Here is a 24,977-nt window from a genome sequence, read left to right as displayed (position 1 = left end):
ATAGACTTATCTGTTATGAATTTGTCTAATTTCCTTTTAAAATTGCCAAACTCAGTGGTCATTGCGGTATAGCACCAAATGTGGGAGGTGGGGGGAAAGGGAAGAGTAGGAAACAGGAGGTAAAGCTCGAAGGCGGAGGAAGGAAGAAAGTGTGGAGCCCCTCAGTATACTTTGCAGAGCCCCAAAAGCTCTCCGGAGCACACTTCAAGAACCACTGGTCTACAGTATCCTTTTTGAACAGCAGTCACTGGAATTGTATACCATATATTACATTTGCTTTTGGAGGTACAGTAGAGTCTCACTTATCCAAGCTAAACGGGCCGGCAGAAGCTTGGATAAGCGAATATCTTGAATAACAAGGAGGGATTAAGGAAAAGCCTATTAAACATCAAATTAGGTTATGATTTTACAAATTAAGCACCAAAACATCATGTTATACAACAAATTTTACAGAAAAAGTAGTTCAATACGCAGTAATGTTATGTTGTAATTACTGTACAGTAGAGTCTCACTTATCCAACATAAACGGGCCAGCAGAATGTTGGATAAGCAAATACGTTGGATAATAAGGAGGCATTAAGGAAAAGCCTATTAAACATCAAATTAGGTTATGAATTTATAAATGAAGCACCAAAACATCATGTTAGACAACAAATTTGGCAGAAAACGTAGTTCAATATGCAGTAATGCTATGTAGTAATTACTGTATTTATGAATTTAGCACCAAAATATCACGATATATTGAAAACATTGAGTACAAAAATGCGTTGGATAATCCAGAACGTTGGATAAGTGAGTGTTGGATAAGTGAGACTCTATTGTATTTACAAATTTAGGACCAAAATATCATGATATATTGAAAACATTGACTACAAAAATGGCTTGGATTATCCAGAGACTTGAATAAGCGAGGCTTGGATTAGTGAGACTCTACTGTACTGCTAAATAATGTATTATCATATTGTTTGAGCTATCTATCTTGATCCTAAAATCAATTTCATGGTGGATTGTTGCTCATTCAGACATCAATTAATAATATGCAAAGTTAAGGCTTATCTTTTATATTTTATATCAATGTAGATTCCATTCATTTGCATTAAATAGTGTGTACACACAACAGTACAATTTTGCAAGTAAAGAACTAAAAATGATTTGATAACATTATTATCAGAAAGCAGTGCATTAGGGCTTCTATCACAGATTGATAATCTGGGTTGCATGTTTTTATAAAATGCCCCATGACTGCTTCAAATATAGATAGAAACTTTGTATTGATCTTACTTGTATGGATGAAAATAATGCATGATTTCATGTGCGGTGAATAAATTGTGCATTGCATTTTAAAGGAAGGAAACCTAGATTCTTTATGTTTTTCAATATAAGAAGCACAATCAATTTATTAAGTGATGAGCTGAGTATTTAAAATGGTGACGTACCTGATTATACATCTTCTAAGTTTTTCTTCTTATTTGATTTCATATTTGTTGGAGGCCAGAGGAACCGATATTAATGTGGTTACTCTGGTCTGTAATTAAACAGCATGTAGTCCTGCTGGGATACTTTTCTGGCTTGGGATTCATCAGCTGATTTGATACAGAATGCAGGGCAGCCAAAAGAAACCTGCCTTGCCTGCAGGGAGAGCAAGATGTAAAGTATGTCCCAGTATTATTAATATAAAGATTAAAATAATAGAATAAAGAGCGTTTTTAAAAGGGTTTTGTCATACTGCAGCTAAACTTTATACACATTACTAAAAAAGAGCCACTAGCTTGTATTACTGTGCTCATCAGGCAGTGGATTTGATGCCACCTTTGGGACTGATTCACACACACCCCTTCCCACTGTCTCCACAGTTCTTGCAAGCCCCAGGTCTGCTTCTAAAGCTAGGGACCCTTAGGAACACATATGTGTCTGTGTATGCATATATGTGTGGGGCACAGAGGCTATTGTGGAAAGGTGACAAAGAAATTGTATTGTGCAAGAAGAAAGAGACTTGCATTACTGTCTTGGGTGAAATCCATATTATTCCTGTATAATGTTGTACATTATTTTAATTCCTATGCCCAGGAAAATTTCTCCTGACACAATCCAGTTATGCAATTTGAAAACCTCCTTTATTCTAACCCTCTTCTGCCTCCTCCACCCCCTTTTTGGTTAAAAAAATGAGGATTGATTCATGAATATGAACTCTATTTATTTTCTTTGTTTGAAGTCTTTGCGGTTGTATCTACTTAATTTGTATTTATAGCCTAATTTGGTTTTATGGTGTGTATGATATGTGTGTAAATGACAGGAGCCATTGAGACACTGTCATTCTCTATCACTGGGACCCAGGATTCAGTTATTCATCATGTCTGGAGACCAAAGGGTGAACTCATTTGTTCACTTGTACATTATGGGTCGTATAAATTCTGTCCGCAACATGAGCTCCATGTCATGGGGTGGTGAGTATGAGTGCACATACACAAATGCATATTTATATTTCACCCTCCCCAATATTTTAAATTATTTTTTAAAAATTTTAATCTATACATAAACATAGACTTATTTAAGCAACAATTACATATTAACTACACAATGTACATCTCTGATCTAAATACATGTAACTCCATACTACAAACACATAACAACAACAACAATAACAACAACAGCAACACTTTATTTGTGTTCCGCCCTATCTCCCTGAGGAGACTCAGGGTGGATTCCAGCATACACAGAGACAAACGAACACTCAGTGCCTCGAAACAATGAAACACAGACACGGATAAAGGTAAAGGCTTCCCCTTCATCTCTGGGGTGCTGCTCATTTCTGACTCAGGTGTGGTGCTCATCTCCATTTCTAAGCCGAAGAGTCTTTATTCTCCGTAGACACCTCCAAGGTCATGTGGCTGGCATGACGACATGACTGCATGGAGCGCCATTTACTCTCCTGTCGAAGTGGTACCTATTGATCTACTAACATTTGCATGTTATCAAACTGCTAGGTTGGCAGCAGCTGGGGCTAACAGTATATAAAAATATACATAACTTAGTTTTTAATTAGTATTTTTTTCCCTTTTTTCCCGTTTATTCCCGTTTGTCAAGTTTCTCTATAATGTATTTTTTTTCTTCCATTTTGTATCTAACAAGTGATTTACTTCTACTTCCTTTAACATTAACATACGGCTCATCCAGACAGACCCATATCCCAGGATCTGTCTGGGTTTTTACCGAAAGCGTCCAAACGATGCCTCTGGTAAAAATGAATTAATTTGAAATAACTTAAGTTATTCCAAATTAATTAGATACCCCAGATCCGTGCCTTCCTGAAAGGCCCGGGTCTAATGGGGTATTGACTTAAAGGTGCAGGATGGCACCTATCTCCTCTCTCCAAGCCCCCAAATTACTCCTAAAATTAATGTAAAACTTACCTGGCTGTTATAATTTTCCTCCTTGACGGATTTTCCTGCTCTCCACCCCATCTCCTTACTTTATTTTTAGGGTTAAATTGGAGGGCTTTGGGGTGGCTACATGTCATCCTGATTTTAATTGGGATAACATATAACAACCCCCTCCCCCCCGAAAAAGCCGGGGTTTTTTGAGGAGGGGGGAATGGGGATGGAAATCCGCATCAAAGCTTTGGCATGGAATTTGGGGCTGTATGGAAGCACCCATATTGATATCTTCAAACCTGAACAAAATCTTTCCCTTTCCCCCAGATATATATTGATACAATGGTTTTCATTCTTCTAAGAATATGTCCTATGACTTATCCTTCAACAACATTGTTCATTTGTCAATTTCTCTTGGTTCCCACATGTTCACTGTTTTTTATAGTTGGTGTTTCTCTTATAGTTGGTGTTTCTTATATTTTTATAGAGTATATAGGGAATTTATTTGGAAAAAGTGTGGTAAAATATAGGATGGTACCTTCAAAGTCCCCTTCCTATCTGCATGGAAGGTTAGCACACAGAAAGTGGGACTGAACTGTACCACTTCTGGCTGAGGATAAACAAATCTATCTGTTTCTAGTCTTTTGCCACTTTCAGTTGTGTCTTGTTTCTCCCCATGTTCAGACTGGATCAAGGAAGGAATGAGTTGTTTTTGCATAGGCTCTTCTGTATATTTGGGAACCTCAACTGCACTGTGTTCTGGGCTCTGGTTGGATGGAGGAATAGACACAAGTTGAGTTGTCCAGATTTTCAGATCTTTGATGTGGAGAGTGAAGGCGTAGAGTAGGCCAGAAATGCTGTGTTTGTGGTGCAAGAAAGGATCCTTGAGGAATTTGACCTGTTCAAGTCCTGTATAAACTGACATAATGAACCACATGCCAGATTTCGAAAGTCCTTTGCCAAATAAATTTTGTTACTCATTGAGATTCCATGAGAAAATGGTTGGTTTTGTAGGCAACACTTACTTGGATATTGAGCTAAAGGCAGGGATAATTTCAAATTCCCTGACCATCATTCTTTCTAGAAATCTGTAACACAGTGTTTTAACTCCCTTGGAGAATTTTAATTCTCCTCTCTGCAAATTACTATTCTCCCCTCTGGTTTTCCATTATGGTTGCCTTGACAACTAGCAGCTTCCTATCTTTATGGTTACCTATAGAAACAGAAGATTTGCTTTTCAGGAGTAAAATAGCATTGATAGTGTCAATGTAAGATTTAAGCAGCAGCTTATATAGATTTATTAAAATGACTCTTTTAAGTCAGTGTCTTTTGTGGAAGAAAATTATATTTGCTTTAGGCACTTATAGGGCCCTTATACCACCCCTCCCTCCACTCATCTCAATGAAGAACTTCATGGTCTTATTCAGATGCTAATATATAAAGCCATCTGCAGCCTTAGCTGAAGCCTGCCCCTAAGCCACAGTGGAACCTCCATTATTATAATTCCCCTCTTTCATTGTTAAAACCGGAAAAATGATCAGATGGGTAATATAATTTGGGTAGTACAAGATTTTTTAGGATTTCGGTGTAACCTCCTTCCCCCCAAATGCGTTATTAAGCACAGATTAATTACAAAAAAACTGGCCAAGGGCAGAAGAGAGTTCATTTTTATTGTGTTCATTTTTGTTACTTTTCTTGCTACAGATGTTAATAGAGTAAGATATGTTACATATGGTCATGTACAAACCATTTTGCTTGTTAAATTCTGGAAACTAGATTCTGCCATTTTAAACTGCATTAGGCAGTCATGATGAATTTCAGTAAGAATCCTTTGCACATATTACCTTCTTATTAGCAAGCAGTGTATGAAAGATGGAAAAATGTTTACCCCTATTCATTGATAGGTATGAACATCATGCAAATTTCCTTCTGTCTAGGACATGTCTGTTTAATTGAGGCTTATTAATGTTTGCCTATGTGGTAATGTTACAGCTGTAATGTTATAGATGTGAGGATGAATATTCACATATGATCTGCACAGTTGTAAGTTCCCTTTCTGACAATTGATGTAATATGTGAGGACTTGCACCCTGATTGACATGCTGCAGCATGCTCAGAATTATGAGTGTTGTTCTCCCGCTCCCCCTCCCCCCCCCCCCCCCCCCCCCGAACTTACTATTTATTTAGAAGATGTCTGTGATGCAGGGAACAGATCGAATTCCACACATTTGGAGTAAAAACAACAATTTATTAAATAACAGATTTCAAACTTCCTCTCCTCCAGGGTTTTACTGCCAGTCTTTGTGAAGGGAGTTAAAGTCTTTGAAGCACAACCACAGTTCTGACTGCATGTTACTTTAATAAAGCTTCAGTTGGATCTGAAGCTGTTATACAGTAGAGTCTCACTTATCCAACATAAATAGGCCAGCAGAACATTGGATAAGCGAATATGTTGGATAATAAGGAGGGATTAAGGAAAAGCCTATTAAACATCAAATTAGGTTATGATTTTACAAATTAAGCACCAAAACATCATATTATACAACAAATTTGACAGAAAAAGTAGTTCAATACACAGTAATGCTATGTAGTAATTACTATTTACGAATTTAGCACCAAAATATCACGATGTATTGAAAACATTGACTACAAAAATGGCTTGGATAATCCAGAACGTTGGATAAGTGAGACTCTACTGTATTTCCAATGTGGCTTTTCTTTGTCTTTACTTTTATACACCTTTGATGTAATATGCGTGGCTTCGACTTCTGAAATTTAAAACCAAGTGTCCTGTGTGACTTGTGTGGCTTCTACGTGACTTGTGTAACTTCAGTGTGACATTCTATTTTGTGGTTCCTTCACCTTCCTTACTCTTCACCTTCCATACTGCCTCACTCCTCAAGGATCTAGAAGGTACTTGGCTAAGGCTCTGCCCTTGAGAGTCTTAAAGTGACGGGAAAGGGAGGTTTAAAATACAAGGAGGAAGAGGCTATCTAGACTAACCCCACAAACTATGTATAAAATGCTAATCATCTCCAACTGAATGAGAGCTTAACAGGAGTACACAGTGAGAAATCTGGCATAGTGTTCATTTGTGATCTTTTCTGACTTTTGGGTTAAGGTGGTTTTGAGACTCACTATTCCAAAAAAAAAGAAAAGTGTTGATTACCCATGATTTAAAATGTACTTGTACACAGTATCTATAAAAATGTTTTCTCTATGTCTGAAATATTATTGTTGTATTCCCTATTTATTTAGCTAATCCATATCCCACCAAAAGAATCATATTAATCTTACAAATTAATATCACTTTTAATACAGTTTTCCATGTAAATATGAAATATTCATTCTGAAATTTTAAACCAAGTGTAATGCAGTTGGCCCTCCCCAGTAGTGGGCTTAACTTTTACAGATTTGATAATTTGCAGATCTGATTAATATTGTTTCTCAAGGAATCTCTAGGTCCTCCAATTTGATACTGGGGCTGCGATGGTGCAATGGGTTAAACCCTTGTGCCGCTGAACTGCTGGCCTGAAAGTTGGCAGTTAGAATCTGCAGGATGAGGTGAGCTCCCATGTGTCAGCTCCAGCTAACCTAGCAATTCGAAAACATGCAAATGTGAGTAGATAAATAGGTATCGCTTTGGCAGGATAAGATAAAGAGATGCTCCAAGCAATCTTGCCAGCCCCATGACCAGGAGGTGACCACGCAGCCTCCTCGGCTTGAAAATGGAGAAAAAGCACTTCCTCGGAGCCAGAGATAAGCACTACCCGCAGAAGGTGGAAATGAAAGGAGAAGTCTTTGCCTTTGTTTGTGTTTGTATGTCTCATTGTATTTGACTGTAAAGGTATTGAATGTTAGCCAATGTAAATGCTGTAATCCGCTCTGAGTCCCTTAGGGGAGAAGGGCAGAATATAAATTAAGTGTATTATTATTACTGTGGTCACTTTTTTCTGGAGGTTGAACATAAAGTTGCAATGGAGGACCTAGATATTCCTATAAAGTTGTATTCTCGGGTAAAAACAAATTTACTTTTTTGCAGCTTTCCCATTTTTGCCAGGGTCTTGTGCCCCAAATTTCAACAAATGTAGAGGACTGTTTGTATACATACATTTATCGCCATAGAAGAAACACAGATACATTACTTACACCAACATTTTTCATGAGAAGATAAACGTGTTAGAAGTAGGCCTTTATCTTACCTTGTATTTGACAAAAGAAATTGTACAGCCAGTTTCTCAGTTCCCTCATTTTATTCCAAAAAAGAGTTCTCTTCTGGATTTGGAGCCTGCAAACTGGTTTTTTTTCCTGCAAATTCCTTCTCTCCAACATTGAGCTGAAGTGATAGGTAACCTTTGCTCTGGAGTCCATATTTATATGGTTTTGACATTAGGTAATCTAAGATATTCTTCCTTCTCAAGTATTAAAAATATTAATTGAAATTAAAATACCCCCTCCCACATGAAGTACAATTCTGTTCTTTATATAACTATGATTCCGTTCTAGAATTCTGTTATATGGCTTCTGTTATGCAACTTAAATTTATTTTCTTTTCCTTAGATTATTTTGAGACAATTTTTAAACTGATTAGTGTGCATTCTCTGGGAATATATTTCAAGGAGTATCCCTTTGCATTAACTTTATTCCTGTTTTTAGGCATCCAGAACTCAGCTGGGAGAAGAGCTGTTTTTAACGTTGTCAACTAATCCAGAGGACCGTGTGATTACACACTACAACCAGGTCAGTGTATTTGAATCTCTCTAGTAAGGATAAGAAATGATTAACTTATAATTACTGTATTTGTAACACTCTCTGATGCAGAAATCCTCAACAGTAGATAGGATTAGCAGCGTGTATTTGCTGGCCAGAAAAAGACTTACAGTGACTTTTTTTCTTTCTTTTTGCTTTTCTTTGGAAAAGGATAATGGATTGGGGGTGGAACAGTGTGTATTTTTCAACATGTAGAGAATGGTGGACGTGATTAGAAGACTGGCCGGGAGACCCATTATGGGTGGAATGGCAGTCACTAGTTGGATTGTTCTGGGGAGAGGAGGGAAGGTGATGCTTTGTAGGGTAAGATTTTCCCAATTTATATTTTTATACATGGAGAGCAAAAGAGCTACTTTATGCAATGGTGACAGTCACACACAAGAGAAGGCAGGAAACTGGAAATTCTGTTTATCTGGAATAAGTTGTAGGTTTGTGCACACTACTGGAACATTACTACTCTTAGGACCTTATCACATGAATGGGGGAGATGGAAATGGGGAAAAGTGCAGGGAAAGCCTATTCTTTCATTCCCTGCTGTCAAGGTCTCATTTTCATCTTCAGTGATGGCAATAGTCAGTTGTAATCACATGTTCTTTGTCCATCTTTCCCTGCTTCTATCCGGCTTCTTCTGATTTTTCTTGTACCAGACTTCTGAAAATGCAGTCTTACCCTCATTTCCTGTACTTCTGCAATGGAGTCACATGTGCAACCACCGGAAGTGGCCTTTGTGAGACTCGGTTTTGGCAGTGTAGAGAAACTGGGAGAATACTGCATGGGATGTAGTCCCTTAATGGCAGTAGCTAAACTGGCAGGAGCCTCCGGTGGCCAAGGGGATAAAAGCCTCGTGACTTGAAGGTTGGGTTGCTGACCTGAAAGCTGCCAGGTTCGACTCCCACCCAGGGAGAGTGCGGATGAGCTCCCTCTATCAGCTCCAGCTCCATGCGGGGACATGAGAGAAGCCTCCCACAAGGATGGTAAAAACATCAAAAACATCCAGGCATCCCCTGGGCAACGTACTTGCAGACGGCCAATTCTCTCATTCCAGAAGCAACTCCGGTTGCTCCTGACACGAAAAAAAGTAGCTAAACAGGGTATGCGCATCTTCCCAAGATGTAGTGGGAGGTGCCTTCACTGAACATTGGAGGGCTGCAGTTTTGAATGTGAAGATGGACTTTGGGATGTCCTTTGGGCTGTTATTACTTTAGGCTTAGGAGAGGCCTTTTTAGTGAAAGACATGAACTGGAAACTGCTTCCAGTTTTATAAAAAGATCTCGATGGCTGTGGTGGATGGTGGAATAGCCCATGGCCCATAGTTTCTCCACAACCCTCTAAAGGATTTGGAAAACATTTTGAGTTAAAGTCATTTAGAAATAGGAATCTTTGGGGATACAAACCTGTGGGGATCACTTTCCACAATTGAGATTCATTATTTGGGATCATCTGGAAGCAATTGGCTTCTCTTCACTGATTTGAGGACTCCCAACAAACCTGAGAAAGAAGGGAAGAAACAATACTGCATGACATTTTTTTGACCCTGGGATGATTAACAAGGTCAGAGGGAAAGGATGCTCTCATACACATAGTGGTAACATCTAGACTGCTCTGTTAAAATGGATGCTGACTTTGAAATCACTTTAGAAGCATCGGCTGAGTAAAATGTGGTAACTTGACTTTCATCTTTCTGTATATCCAGATACACTGACCAAAGAACCAAACAAAATTCTCTGGTTGCCAGGTTTTGAATATGGTATGTGTGTTATATGTTTTGTTTTGAACAACTTCAAAATAAAAGCACCTTGTAGCAAGCAACTGAGGATATTTTCCTCCTTTAATAGCTTTCTGGGTTTGCTTGCCTGAGGTGTGAAAAGGTCCATGTACACTGTTACCTTTGAAGATTCCCTACTGTATGATTTTACTGTGTGCTTGATAATAGCTGCCTCATAAGTCATCAAGAAAAGATTAACTGGAGTTAAAGGAGGGATGCACAAGACTTCCTAATCCCCTTGATGTGGCCATCATGCTGTGTACATGCATGATATAAATCCATGAATGCACTAAGTGGGATGGGTTGTATGCTTAATTGGGCCATCTGGATTCCTCTGATACAAGCACTTTATTCATAGTCCAAGTGGGGAAGATCACTTTACCTTTCTTTGATTTTTAGAATTTTTAAGTAAAGTCATCTGTTTGTATCTGATTGCATGTGCATGAGAATCATGTGTGACTGTAGGTTCTTAAAACAAATGCAGGCAGCAGAGTTAACACATTTTTGCATGGCTGTATGCCCAGATGCTTCCTCCCTGAACCTCTGAGTAGACAAAATGTCATGTATGTTGCAGATTTCACTTGCAAACAGTGTTGTTAAACAAATTGCTTTGTCATTATTTCTTTTCTTTTGCCCAGAAAGCCTCTTCTGCTTTATTAAGATGTCATGGTACTACAGGGAGAATATTCTTAAGTACCTTGTTATGGCATGGCTGGTTTCTGAATGATGTCTCTTTTTGTGGTTTCTGGTTTTCAGCCAACCTCTTGTTTATGTATTCCATATTCTATGTTGTCTTGTTTAAGATATATCTTAAACTCACTTATCCAACATAAACAGGCCGGCAGAACATTGGACAAGCAAATATGTTGGATAATAAGGAGGGATTAAGGAAAAGCCTATTAAACATCAAATTACATTATGATTTTACAAATTAAGCACCAAAACATCATGTTTTACAACAAATTTGACAGAAAAAGCAGTTCAATACACAGCAAAGTTATATAGTATTAACTGTATTTACAAATTTAGCACCAATGTATTGAAAAGATTGAGTACAAAGACATTGACTACTTAAAGTCCGACTGCATTGGATAATCCAGAACGTTGAATAAGTGAGTGTTGGATAAGTGAGACTCTACTGTATTTTTGTTTCTTCCTTTCTTTTTATATCTTATTTTTTCATGTGCCTTTAGTTTTTTTTTTAAGTCATGAACAAAAGTGATGTATACTCTAATGGTATCTGTCATCTAAGGTACAAGCACTTTCTTTAATTTCTGTGCATAGGATGGAGAGGTGGGGACAGATTGTGTCTATAGTTAGTCCTCCACATTTGTGAGTTTAACTTTTGCTGATTTGATTACTATGTTCTCACTAGGAATTTCTAGTTCTTCCAGTGTAACTCTAGGGTCACTACTAATGGAAGTTGATTGTAGACTAGCACTGGAGGAGAGGTGTTCTCTCAGGTAACATATACATAGCATTTTTAATTTGTGTTCTTTCCACTTTCAAATGTGGAAGGACTGTTGTACTAGTCCCTGTTTCCAGCATCCAACCTTCTGATTGTATGGATGCGGGTTGGAATTCTACATGCATTGCTGAGGGCCTATCTACACTGCCACACAATGCCGTTTCAAACTGCTTTATATGGACAGTGTAGGCTCATATAATGCAGTTTAACTGTATTGACTGTAGCTAAGTACTACCTCCTGGCCTAATCCCTCCCTCCGCAGCATCAGTTGTATAAAGAAAAGGGAGTCCATTTTTCTTGTGATTAGGACACAGGAGGGTGATGTTTCTCCCCACTTCTGCCAACCAGGAAGGCTGTGACAAGAAAGTGTCATAGGAGTCCTGCATCTGACTATCATAGCCTTGCTGGCTTGTTGGGAGAGGGATGTCACTTGCCCATGCTTGAGACACGAGCAGAGTGAATCCCCAGTAAAGTAGGTCTGGGAGGGCATTTACAATTATGACAATAGTGACAGGATTATGATTACATAGGGTCTGTGTATCCATGTGAGGTTATCCATCCATAAGTCTGACCCCGAGTTCCAGGCTTAATTCTTTGCTAATATTATAACTGAATGAACAAATGAGTCATTTTAGCAATTTTCTTCCTGCTGTGAGAAAATCCTTTAAAAACATTATTGTTTTCAAAAACAATTTGCACTTTTGGACTTTTTCTGTAGAAAGTGTACACATTGTTCATTTTCTGTCTTTTTCTACACAGAAAATGTTGTTTTCTGCACAAAAGACCATGTGCAAATTCTCCACTAGTGAGAAGATCCTCAATAGTCACGGATTTTCATCATCTGGGTTTTCTGACACTTAAAAGACATATTATTCAACCTTAAAAATTCAAATATTACTTCTAGCTTTTTAATTAGAGCTTATGAACTAGAAGATATGGACACTATGAAACATTTTTTTTGAGTGGAAGCAACTAAAGTTGACTTCTTGAGAACCTGTGTGTTTGGATGCATGTATTGAGTGTTCTATTTAGTCCATGGAAGTACTTGAATTTAGGTTGTAATTTCTCTTTCCGCTCTCCCTTTTCTCTTCTCTCCCATTTATTCTATATCTTCATTGTTCAGCTTTTTGTAAAATTGTGATGTGACTAAAAATGTCAATAATTCATTATTCTTAAAATAACAAATAATATTGAATCTGTTATTTTGGAGAAAAAGAGCAAGGAAATAATGTTTGGGTTGAACAAATAGAGTTCATTCGCTCTCCATGTTGATTTGTGTTCTAGCACCAAGTCATTTGCTTATAATTATTTTGTGTTTAGCAGTAACATTATCAATCCCAAGTAGACTAGACCTATTGAACGCTTATCCATGTTCCATTGATATGGGAGTCTCTTTTAGCTGGGATTAAGATTTTATTCCTGTTCATTTTTATTCTGCCTTTTACTCTCAAAAATGAAACACAAGCTGGCTTACATGTTATGAAAACAGTACATATTAAAAACTATAGAAGTTGAAAGTATAAAATCATATGAATACATGTTAAATAAATGCAACAGTGTAATCTGTAAATTTTAAGCAGGTCAAGAATAAGTTAAAATATACAAATTAACAAAATAGTATGAAATACCATTACAGTTATTTATTTATTTATTCAATTTATATACCACTTTTTTCACCCCTAAGGGAACTCAGATCGGTTTAAAACCCATTATAGTATTTTTTTTTAAAGCCTGTTAGGATAAGAACACTTGATAGCTTAAGAAGAATAAGGATGGGACCAAATGGTCTATTTGGGGAGGCAGTTCAGGAATCTGGAAGTAGGCACAGGAAAGGTCCTCTTTTCTGTTTCCACAGACCAATCTTGAGAAGATAGAAGGACCTCTCTAGAAGATTGTAGACATAGGACTTTATCCCATGCAGTCTTCTCTTTGTCTTCTCTCTGTTTTTCTGTGCTGCCGAAATGAAGTCCCATAGTGGGACTTTGTTGTGGCAGCGCAGGGAGTAATTAAAAGCAAATTAAAACAAACTTAATGCAACAGTTTTATTGTATTATTCAAAAATTGCAAATGCAGTATTATTTCTTCAAAAATTTTGCTGGTTGCTTGAGGGTTCTGGTTGCTTGAGTTCCAATTAACAGAGAGTCTTCTGTACCTAAAAGACAGAACTAGAAAACAACCAAAGAATTGGATTGCTTGCATTTGTAAAATGTGAACTGGTATTTTCTAAGCCAGAATAGCTTTTGGTCTTGATATACCACCTCATACATGGATTTGGCATCCATGAATTCAGCCATCCATTGACTGAAAATATACATCTTTAATCCCATAAGGATTTTGTCATATATAAAGTACCAAAGACCCAATGTAATTCACTACAATTCAAAAAGGAGAATAGTTTTCCTGGCTCCCTAGCACTTGTTCTCCTGCTTCCAGATTAACGGGGATTCAACCATGTACATTTCCTATAAAAACCATCTACTATAGCACTCCATCTCTAACCAACCACATTTCTTCACTCATACATTGATCAGCTGTTTAAATATTTGGAAGCAGCCCTTTAAAATATTTCAGTAAATCCCCAGCCAGAAGTAGTCAAAAGTGTTATGAATTTCCTCCCTCCCTCCACCCAATCTCAACAGTACAATCAATCACAGAGTATGGAATACAGATAGATGAATGAAGAATAGCAATTTTGGATATTTTAAAAGAAAACTAGCACAGTTAGGAAAGGATCCTTTGTGATTCCTCTTAATGCTCTCTATACACCAGAAAACCAGGAATGAATGTATACCTATGTTACACTGTTTTTCCTCATTGTATAAACATCCAATTGCAACACCAAAGTCAAGTCTTTTGATTTGTCATTTACTTTAAGTGTCAAATGCAGAAAAATATGCATTCTTCAAAAAGCATGCTTCATAGCTTCATAGAAATGATTAACAGAAGGTCACACCACAACTATACAACATGTAGTGCTACATAATGATCCATTTTCTCTGGGACTTTTGAGTGGGTAGCAGAGTGACTAATTTTTTTAAAAAAAACAATGTTTTCATACTGATGAATCAGTCAGCTAACTATCATTTGCTCATCTGAAAATCACAAATAGATTATCATGCGTATAGATGATGTGGGATAGTGCTTCTTTGAAGAAAGTCAACCAGCAAAATTCTGTAGGAAGGAGGCTTCACAGTTAAGGTTTTATTCAGTTGCTATAATGATGGGGCATCTACACTATGGAATTAATGCAGTTTGACATCATTATATCATCATCATAGGCTATCATATGCGGCTGAGTATGATTGCCTTCCAAGTGCAGGATGGGTCCGTAGGTTGTGTAGAGACTTGTTCTTGATCTGCATGTTCTTTCACAGTGAGGACATTGAAATCCAGATGGAAGGTGGTCCTTGCAAGGGTTGGCTTGATGTACCTTCTTATTGACATGTTTCTCTCTTTTGCTCTTCATTTGTGCCTCTTTGAATTCCTTATTGGTGCGAAGCTTCCCACCAGTGTGGAAATCATCTATTGGACAGATGACAAGCTATTTAACCTCAGCAAACTGAAAACCAAAACCAAGGTAACAACAATGTCTGTTATAGAACTTCAATATGCTGATGATATTGAATATGCTCATTTAGAAGAAGACTTGCAAGCCACTCTAGACACCTTTGCAGAAGCATATGAAAAGATTGGCTTCTCACTGAACATCGAGAAAACTAAAGTGCTCTTTCAACAAGCACCAGCCAACCCCTCTGCAATGCCAGATATACAGCTTAATGGTGTAACATTAGAAAACATTGACAGTTTCTCCTACTTTGGCAGCCACTTCTCCACAAAAGACAACATAGACACTGAAATACAACACAATCAGAGCTCTGTGAGTGCAGTATTTTTTCAAATTAAACAGAGAGTGTTTGAGGATTGGGACATTCTTAGGGATACCAAGATACTTGTTTATAAAACTATTGTCCTCCTTGTTATAGACCTGGGAAACATGGACCATCTACAGATGTCACACTTAACTTCTGGAACAATTCCATCAGCTAAGTTCATCAGATGGAGCCAAACTTAGGAAGGATAAAAAAAAATCAATTGCAGTATGTTGGAAAGAGCACTACCATACCCTCTTTAACTGCAGCTCCAACGTGGTTGGAGAGGTTATCTTGCAAATCCCGCAACAACAAACCAGGGATGAGCTTGCGGCACTGGCTAGCTTGGAGGAAGTCAGCAAAGCCATCAGCCAATTAAAAAATAACAAAGCCAGCAGACCTGATGGGATCCCTGCTGAAATCTTTACAAAGTTTGACACCATATTAACTGTGATGGCTTAACACTATGCAATCATGGAAATAGTTTTATAAAGCCTTCAGCCTTCTTTTCCCAAAATGCCTCATCAAAATACAAATTCCAGGAGTCTATAGCATTGAACAATGGCAGTTAAAGTGATGTCAAACTGCATTAATTTTGCAGCATAAATACACCACACCCTTTATGGGTTGAGGGTCATAGGGTTGAAGAACAGGTTTTGTTCCAAAGATGGAACAAAAACAAGAGCCAAAAGCATTTTAAAGAAAAAAACGAGATAGAAATGAATGGAGCCAGGGTACTGATTAAAGGATTTGAAATATGTGGAAATCAGGTGATGACCTGAGCTATAGGTATGGTTAGAATTAGAATTTTAACCAGGAGAATGGGAAGAGGAAGGGACAGGTTTCTGCACTGTTGTGTAGGAAGCAATATAGCTGGAGACACAGACTCACTGTGGGGAGCAAAGAAGAGGGCAGACTGTGTGAGAGAGTCACGGTTGTGTGCCTGGTCAACAGAGTGAACGCTGATGTTGTTGACAGACAGGGAGAGCAACTGAGGAGAGGAAAGCTTGGGAGGAAGGATAAATAGGCCAAGCTGTATTATGCCACAGTCTAATTAACAGCAGAGGTTAAAGTGTCCCATATTCAAAATTAGGGAAGCTTATCTAGCCTGGGTAGCAATGAATGAGGGGAATCTCTAACTGAAGGAATGCTAAATAATAGCATACAGTTTTGTAGTAGTGAATAATACAGTATTTCCTACATCACAGAGCTCATAGAGATCAACTGCACTTCAAAGTAAGCCTCTGAAACATGAAGACATTCTATCCAAAGACCTCTTTCACTAGAAGGATGAGGGACAGTTTTGAGAGCGAGAGAAAACTACCTTTACATCTCTTGACATCTCATTAGAAAGAATGTTTTTAGCAATAATACATATTTTTGACAAGAATAAGGGTGCCTCTACATTGTAGAACTAATGCACTTCAATACCATTTTAACTGTTATGGTTCAGTGCTGTGGAATCATGGGTTGTAGTTTTTCAAGGTCTTTAGTCTTTTTTGCCCAAGAGTGCTGATTCCTCACCAAACTATAAATCCAAGGATTCCATCACATTTAGCCACGGTACTTAAAATGCTGTCAAACTGCATTAATTATACAGTGTAGATCAGGGCCGCAGCCCGGAAGGGGGGAGGGGTTTAAAGTTCAACCCCTCAAAAAACATGTCAGGTTAAAAAAAAAACCTGGTTTACTCATGAATTGGTTAACCAGTTAAAATTCATGAATAAACCAGTTTTTTTAAGCCTGGCACATTTTGAGTTTGAACCCTTTACCCCCCCCCCCCCGACTACGGCCCTGGTGTAGATGTAATCTAAGATCCAACATTGCAGGTGAAATTTTGTATACAATGTTAATCATACTGATACTATTAGCAATATCTATTCTAAAATTAACTTAGCACCAAGGCTGTTCACACCTAGACACTGGTGTTTGAATCAACACATGAAGAAGGGAGTGTTTAGCCGTGGCCCATTCCAATACTGTTGTTTGTGTAGAGGCTCCAAATATGAGCAAAGAGGTTAGAAAACCCAGGGTCTTGTTCATGTGGTGAATCTTTGTGAACAGGAGCATATTCATTTCACATTTCTTCTTTGCATGGTGCTGCTAACTAATGCCTAAATGATAATTTCCAGCTATTACCAATGAATGCCATTGATCCTTGGAGTTGGCAGTTGTTTTTTTTTTTTTTTTGTACACTGCCAATCCCAGAATATCTAGCATTTTGGAGGGCTCAATCAGAAATGCAAAGGCAAATCTGACTAATTCGTTGTTTTTAGTATGACTGTTATTTGTTTTGGTTTGATTCATACAAGACTTCAAAATTTTAAAATGAATCACGTTTCTTAGCTTTATGCTACACTGCCTGCTATCTGTGACAATACTCCAAAAGAACTCTGTAGTTTAGAATGAGTAACACCACTTCAGGCATTTTTCCAACAGCATTATGGAACAGTGGTTATTGTCTTCCAATTGTCTGAGTTCTTCCTGTAGTTCAGGGTGGAGCCTTTGGAATTCTCAGCTAGAGAGGTCCTCAGCTTCCCTAAATGACATTTCCCAGAGTTCTGCAGGAGCTGATCCAACAATAGGCTCCATTCTATAACACCGGCAAGAAAACGTCCTTGATCTTGACAATTCCCAAGATGGCATGTGTGGCTATAATATGTAGTGGACTACGCTAACCTTTGGCTTCATATTTGCTTTATTCTCTCTATGTATGATGTGAAAGAGGGAAAGGTAACAGGAGTTAATGGGATTCCTGAATATATATGGGACAACAGGACTGGCAGTGGCCAAGGTCAGAACTCCAACTTGCCTTTCCTGTGCTATGTTTGGGCTCAGAAGAGGTAAAACCACATCAAGTTATATGAATACTATACAGTATGACCCCTGTATCCCTAGAACCAACACATGCAGTTTCACTTATTTACTGTTTCACGTATATCCTTTTGTATAAATTACAACCTTTTATTGGTGTTTTGTCCCATTGAAATAACAGAATTTTCTATTTTCTACAGTTCTGCATATCCATGTGAAGTCCATGGATATGGGGCTTCTACTGTACAGTCTCCCCTCCACTTTCATGGATTTCATACTCACGGTTTCCTCCTGACATTGGGGCCACCATGTGAACACATTGCAACCCCATCCTTAGGAGATGCATGGAGACATGGGGATGACCTTGTGCACTATGCCTGACTCCTGAAGATGGGGCTGCCGTGTGAATGTTCAGATGACAGCCCTCTCCTCAGAAAGTGATCAGGAGGATTGTTTGTGCAGGAGGCATGCCACATATTACTGTTTTGCCTGGTGCCTCACTTCCTTTGCCCAAGTAAAATAAACACTCACAGCATGCAGGGAGAGGAGCCAGCTTTGTGTGCCACTTCACTCACTTTGTGGATCAGGCTCTTTTCTCTCTTTCTGCATGCCATGATTGCATGCTCCTGGAAGGACAGAAACACATGGCACGTAGAGGAAAAGGAGCCAGGATCTTCAGGGTAGGTGAAGGGGTGGATGTGGTTCGCTTTTCTTTCTCTTCCCTCTGAGAACATGGCAGGTAGCTTTCAACTCTGGATCACAGTGACAGCGTCCCATCCTCCCCGAGGGATATGTGTAGTATTTCCACTTTTGCAGGGGATGGGCTACAGTCCAAACACCCATGAAAATGGAGTGACATCTGTATATGTTTTGCCTTGCTTATAGCATTGCCTTTTCCTTTTCGTTTGTGCCCCACTTGCCCCAGGAGGTTGCCAAATGCTTTGCTTTATTTTCCCCTTGTCTGACCTGGAAAGTAGCACAAGCCACTTATGAGAAAGGGGGATAATGGAAGATGTGAGATGTGTGAACTTCAGTATGTGTTACATTTGGAAGCTGTACGGATTCTGGCCAAACTTTTAGCTATGTTAATTCTGTATCGTCTTTCAGAAGGCATTTTTTTAAATAAAAAAATTCTAGTTCACCTTCAGGTTTGTCCAACTTGCCAGTGTTAAAAGAGTTTTAACCTTTCAAGTGTTCATGTTTTTGAGCAAAGGAGGCATGAATTAACAGGAACAAAAGCATCTGTCCAGCACAATGAAAGCTCAGGATGGAGTCCAAGTTTAGCAACGATAGGCATTTAAAGAATGATTCCCAGATTAGTGTAGTGTTTACATCTTATTTTATTTTTTGGTTATTTAATATTTTTTTTACTTAAATGATATTCGTCTTTACTGTTCTAATGTAGCACAACTCCTATATAAAATCATACTAGGTATTTGTGACACTAATATTGAAATCTGAAATATATACAGAAAGTCTTTACTGCTGTATTAGGAAAAAATAGAAATACTCTTCAGATTAAGATGATGGGGTTTTTTACCACACAAAAAGTAGGTTGAGTTTTCTAAAAAACAAAAACAAAAAAAAAACCTCAACCCCCCTTTTTAAAAAAGTATACTTGAGGGCTGTTTTCATACAAAAACTATGTAGAGAGCTCCCTAAAACCACGAAAATGTATAAACACACATTTCCATCCCATCTCCAGCATATCACTTTCCCATGGAGATTGGAATTGTCCCCAGTGCCTTTGCAGCTTCTCACCCTTAACATAAACCATAATTTACGACAGTGGTTCTCACTCGTATTTTATCTGCAGCCATTCACTCTTTCAAAGAGCCTCAGTCCCATCATGATAGAAAACAAGAGTTACTAATTCTGAGAAGAATATTTATACAGGCAATCTCTTATTATATTTATCATTTATAGTATGTTTTAACGATATATTTTTATTGTTTGGCATAAAAAGAGTAACAGTTCTATTCATAGGCAAAAACTGTTATTTAAAAAACGAACCTGCACCTCAAATTTATGATTTCTGCATTCCATTGGAATACCTGTGTCGTTGTTGGGAAACCATTGCTTGACATAAATTTCAGCAAAATTGCCACACTGGCTACATTATACAGAATTCATATTCTGAAAAAAAAAACAGAGAGAAAGCTTGTTGAAGTTTTATCTATATAACAGAAAAAGTTGAGAGCAGCCTCTATAAAGTGGTATGTGTTTTTCCTTATGAATATTTCTGTGTGAGCACTCTCATGTGATTGTTCACCTGTTTTCAAAGCACTCTGGAGAATCATCAGCTTTCAAGTGATTTGCTTCTTAGATCTGTAAAATGCAACTCACATGAGTCATTCCCATTCTCCCAGAGCAATCCTATGAAGGGATGAAATGTCTAGCAAAAGATAAAAGAAAGGGAGAAAAAGGGAAATGAATTCTGTGCTGATATGGAAGTTTGGTTTTCCGTGAGAGTATAAGTTCTATATTCAGCTGATTTCTTCTTAGGGCTCAGTAGTACTCTGTGCCCCATCTCCTTGGGTACAGATTTGTGGGTTTCACACACACACTGTTTTGCCTATATTTATATATACAGTAGAGTCTCACTTATCCAGGCTAAACGGGCCACCAGAAGCTTGGATAAGCGAATATCTTGGATAATAAGGAGGGATTAAGGAAAAGCCTATTAAACATCAAATTAGGTTATGATTTTACAAATTAAGCACCAAAGCATCATGTTATACAACAAATTTTTACAGAAAAAGTAGTTCAATACACAGTAATGTTATGTTGTAATTACTGTATTTACGAATTTGGCACCAAAATATCACAATATATTGAAAACATTGACTACAAAAATGGCTTGGATAATCCAGAGGCTTGGATAAGCAAGGCTTGGATTAGTGAGACTCTACTGTATACACACACACACACACATACTGTTCTATTACAGTCCATAGACCCAACAATAAACAGTCATTAATAGACTGTACTTCTCCATCTCAGGAGAAGTACAGTTTTGATCATTAATGTGTTTGTATTGCAGTGCTTGCCTCTGGAAGTTGGCGGGTCCATGTCAACATTCATCCAACAACCCCATCCGCAGGAGGTAGGAGCAGATGAGGCACCACTGGCTGCCCTGTGCCCAGCTTACGAAGAAGGGGTTGCTTTGTGAACATTTGCATGGCATCCCCATCCTCAGGAGGTGAGCAGAGGAGGATGCAGTGCGGCTGATGCTCCCTCATCTCCCTCTGCCTCTGGAATACAGGGCAGCCCCAACTTCAGGAGCCCGTTGTGCCTGTTTCGCCCAAAACCTCCCTCCCTTCTTTCATCCAGTGAAACAGATACACATGGCATACAGGAAGAGGAGAAGAAAGCCCCTGCACCCCCTCTTCTGTTCCACAGATCTTGGCTTTTCTTCCTCTTCCTGTGTGCTCCGGGTGTCTGATTTTCCTGGCCAAAGGAAAGGAGATACCAGGTGAAACAGATACATGTGGCACACAGGAAAAATAAGAGGAGTTCTTTTCCCCAGGATCACAGAGAGTAGCCTCTCCTGGGGTAGTGCAACACTGATGTCCAATTCTCCTCATAGCACTAGTTACGATTTTTCTGCTCTCATGAGATATGGCAACAGCCCTAAGGTCCAAAAAGTAGAGGGTTAGATATATTTGGAGTTGATATGACTGGGGTAGCTAATCCCTAATCATATGAAAAGTCGGGGAGGAGAATGGCCCCTTTTCTGAAAAGTTCAGTGGCAAAAGGCAGGGCTAGTGCACTTCCCTCTTCACAAAGTCATTTTGACTACATTGCAGAATATCTGACTGTTATTGATTGATTGGTATGGACAATTATCACAAACTGACCTTTTTGTCCATTTCTGTATGATTTCTTTTATGGATATCTCACGCATGTTCTGAATGCATCCAGTTTAGGCCTATGGCTTATGAAAGCAAAGATATCTGACATCTTATGAGTTTCCATGGATACCTTGGGAAGTCGAAAGCACAACAGAAAAGGATTGCTTCACGAATCACAAGCAATAAGCACACAATTTTACAGAGAAGTGTACTATTTAACTAATGAAGTAAGCTGTGACTAAATTAAGTGGCAATGATTTTAGAGTGAACTAAGGGCAACTGCTAATGAAACAGTGAAATCCTGTCTATGACCAATATTTGATGGTGAGCCCAGAATTGTAACCTCATGAGGATCTCAACTTTAATTTTAAAAAGAGGTGGATAGAGCACAGAAGGAGACAAAATAGGTTTCTAGCCATTAGAATACAAGACAATATCTGGAGAAATCTTAGAACTGTTCAGTTGGGAATGAGGGATGGGGTAGTTGTGTGTACACATGACTATGATTAGGTATCTTGTACCTTATGAACTAGATCTCCAATCTGATTTGGCCTTGGTTCATAATTACTAGGAGCAGAATAGCGATGCATCCCTATGCTCAGTCTTTGAATACAAATGTAAGAATATTACATAGGTTAGACAAAAATCAGCCCCTATGTGTGTGTGTGCATGCGCTTGTGCCTTCAGGTCAACTGCTATGGTGACCTCATGAATTGCATAAGGTTTTCATAGCCAAGGCGTACCCAGAGGTGGTTTTGCCAGTCCTTTCCTCTAAAATAGAGCCTGAAGCATCTCTTATTCATTGGTGGTCTCCAATTCAGGTACTAACCAGATCTGAACCTGCTTAATTTCCAAGATGAGATAGGTGTTTAGGTACTATTAAGCAAAGATACTGCTGCATAATTTATGCAGGCTTTGATCTTGGCACAAACATTGAAAAGTATGGTACCATTAATACACCAGTTGAATCTTGAGTAACATATCCATGCATAACAATTTCATTGACATGTATAATCCTGAATTGTCATGTTTACATTTCGCTTTAGAAAAGGGAGGGATAAAACAGAGGCGAAGACTCTTGTAGAACATCAGGTAACTTTTCCTACAAATGTTAGATTACGTAACAACATTGAACAAATCACTATCCATCCTACTCAGTCTGTACTATTATAAGGCACACTAAATACAGTGAGTAAAAATACTTTTTTGTGTGTCAGGAGCAACTTGAGAAACTGCAAGTTGCTTCTGATGTGAGAGAATTGGCCGCCTGCAAGGATGTTGCCCAGGGGACACCTGGATGTTTTCCATCCTGTGAGAGGCTTCTCTCATGTCCCAGCATGGGAAGCTGGATATGACAAATGGGAGCTCACCCTGCTCCCTGGATTCGAACTGCCGATCTTTTGGTCAGCAGTCCTGCCGGCACAAAGATTTAACCCATTGTGCCATTGGGGGCTCCAGTAAAAATACTGAAGGACAAAATATTCACGGTCATTGTTTTTTTCAGAAATCATTGCTTTTGTCATGGAAATTTTCCTTTTCCCTGCTGTAGATAGAAGAATTGTGATGAAAAATGCATGGGAAAACAGTAGGACTCAATTGTTGCACATACTCTCTTTTTCTTTTGGGGTGTATCATTTTTCTGTTAAATTTGACTACTTAATTGTTTCTTCTCCCTATCTCATAGTGCCAAGAACTCCGGCAAACTGAACTCAACCCATCATATTCATCTGATTTCTAGGCTCACAGAGAGATATTTGTTTCCCTTCTAACTATGCTGAAAAACAGATCTCATTAAACGAATTTCTTGGAGAAATGGATATCAGCATGTGAAATGGTTTCTCTGTGCACTTTGTTGAGAGGGGTTGTGTAACATGGGCGCTCACACAAGGCTAGAGGCAGAACCACAACTAATCCTGTGTTTTGCAACAGTTTGTGATACACAGCTTTGTTCAGATATTTTGTTTGGCCAGAGCTAGGTGAAAATTAGGGTGCTTTTTGCTAGAATCACAGCTTTTGAGAGCACATTTTTGTCTGTCTGTCTGTCTGTCTCTCTCTCTCTCTCTCTCACACACACACATACAGAAAATTCTCACCCACACAAGTGAGGCTGTAAATAACTAATTAATACTTAGCAGTCAGGGAGCCTGAAGTAAGAGAAGGTGAACATGGCATGACTATATATATGAAAATTAAGTTCTAAAGTAAACAAAAACTTCAAAAGAGGTTCTACACTTATTTTTCTTTGCTTCGTGTTTTCTGGGCTATGTGATTAAAAGAGATATGCAGTCATGCAATTAGCCAGGGCAACTTAGCCTTTTGTAGACAGGAAAGTTTAGAATACAAACAAAAGGCAGCAAATTGTGAAATCTATATATCTGTCTTGTATCGATTTTGCTACCATAGTTACTATAGTTTGTCTGGCACCAATTGCTGTGTTTTCTGGTTTCAAAACTCAATATCACCCCAAGAAGGATTCAAGTGTCTAGAGAGAGATCTGGGATCTCATCACGTTAAGGCTGGCCTTTGCCACGCATTGTGGCAAAGCCAGTAGGGTCTGGCATGGGGAACTCATTGCCCAGCATCTTGCATTGCCCGCCTTCCTCCTCACCCCACCCCATCCCATGGGAGGAAGTTCCTGCTGCCAGGCTTCCCTCTGTTGTTTCCTATGCAACACAGGAAGTCTCCCATGTTGCTGCCATGGCGGCTTATCATGATTCCACTTCACTTACAGCTCAGAGTCCTGCCGGAAGTAGATCGACGTTGTGGGATGAAAACCGTGCCACAAGTGAAGTGGAAGTGTTGTATGATGGGCAGTTTTGTCCATCCGATGTGCTGTATGTCATCCTATTTCAGGCATGCTTTCCAAGCCTGAAGACATGGCCCTGTTGCCTGAAGCAGATGGATAGCACTAGGCTAGGATATAACCGATGAGAATGAAGTGCCATGAATCTTGGTGATGAAAATGAATGTCTCGTCAGTGCATGCTGGTACTTTTATTAGACTATGCACTGCAAGCAGCTTTTTCTTATGTAAAGCAAGAAAGCATTTCGTTGACACCACTTTCAG

General features: G+C 38.7%; 1 protein-coding gene across 28 annotated transcripts in view; it reads left to right on the top strand.

Moving 5' to 3' along the window:
* Window positions 1–24,977, top strand: part of map2 (microtubule associated protein 2) — a 331,665-nt gene that overhangs the window by 88,251 nt on the left and 218,437 nt on the right. For all 28 annotated transcript variants that reach the window (XM_062961372.1, XM_062961363.1, XM_062961338.1 and 25 more), the window contains one exon: window positions 8,028–8,111. The gene's annotated coding sequence lies outside the window, so the exon portion shown is untranslated. The remainder of the gene's footprint in view (window positions 1–8,027; window positions 8,112–24,977) is intronic.

The sequence above is a fragment of the Anolis carolinensis genome, chromosome 1 (genome assembly GCF_035594765.1).
Source record: "Anolis carolinensis isolate JA03-04 chromosome 1, rAnoCar3.1.pri, whole genome shotgun sequence".
Lineage (NCBI taxonomy): Eukaryota > Metazoa > Chordata > Lepidosauria > Squamata > Dactyloidae > Anolis > Anolis carolinensis.
The sequence above is the reverse complement of the archived record's forward strand: the minus strand, read 5'-3'. Positions and strand labels throughout refer to the sequence as shown.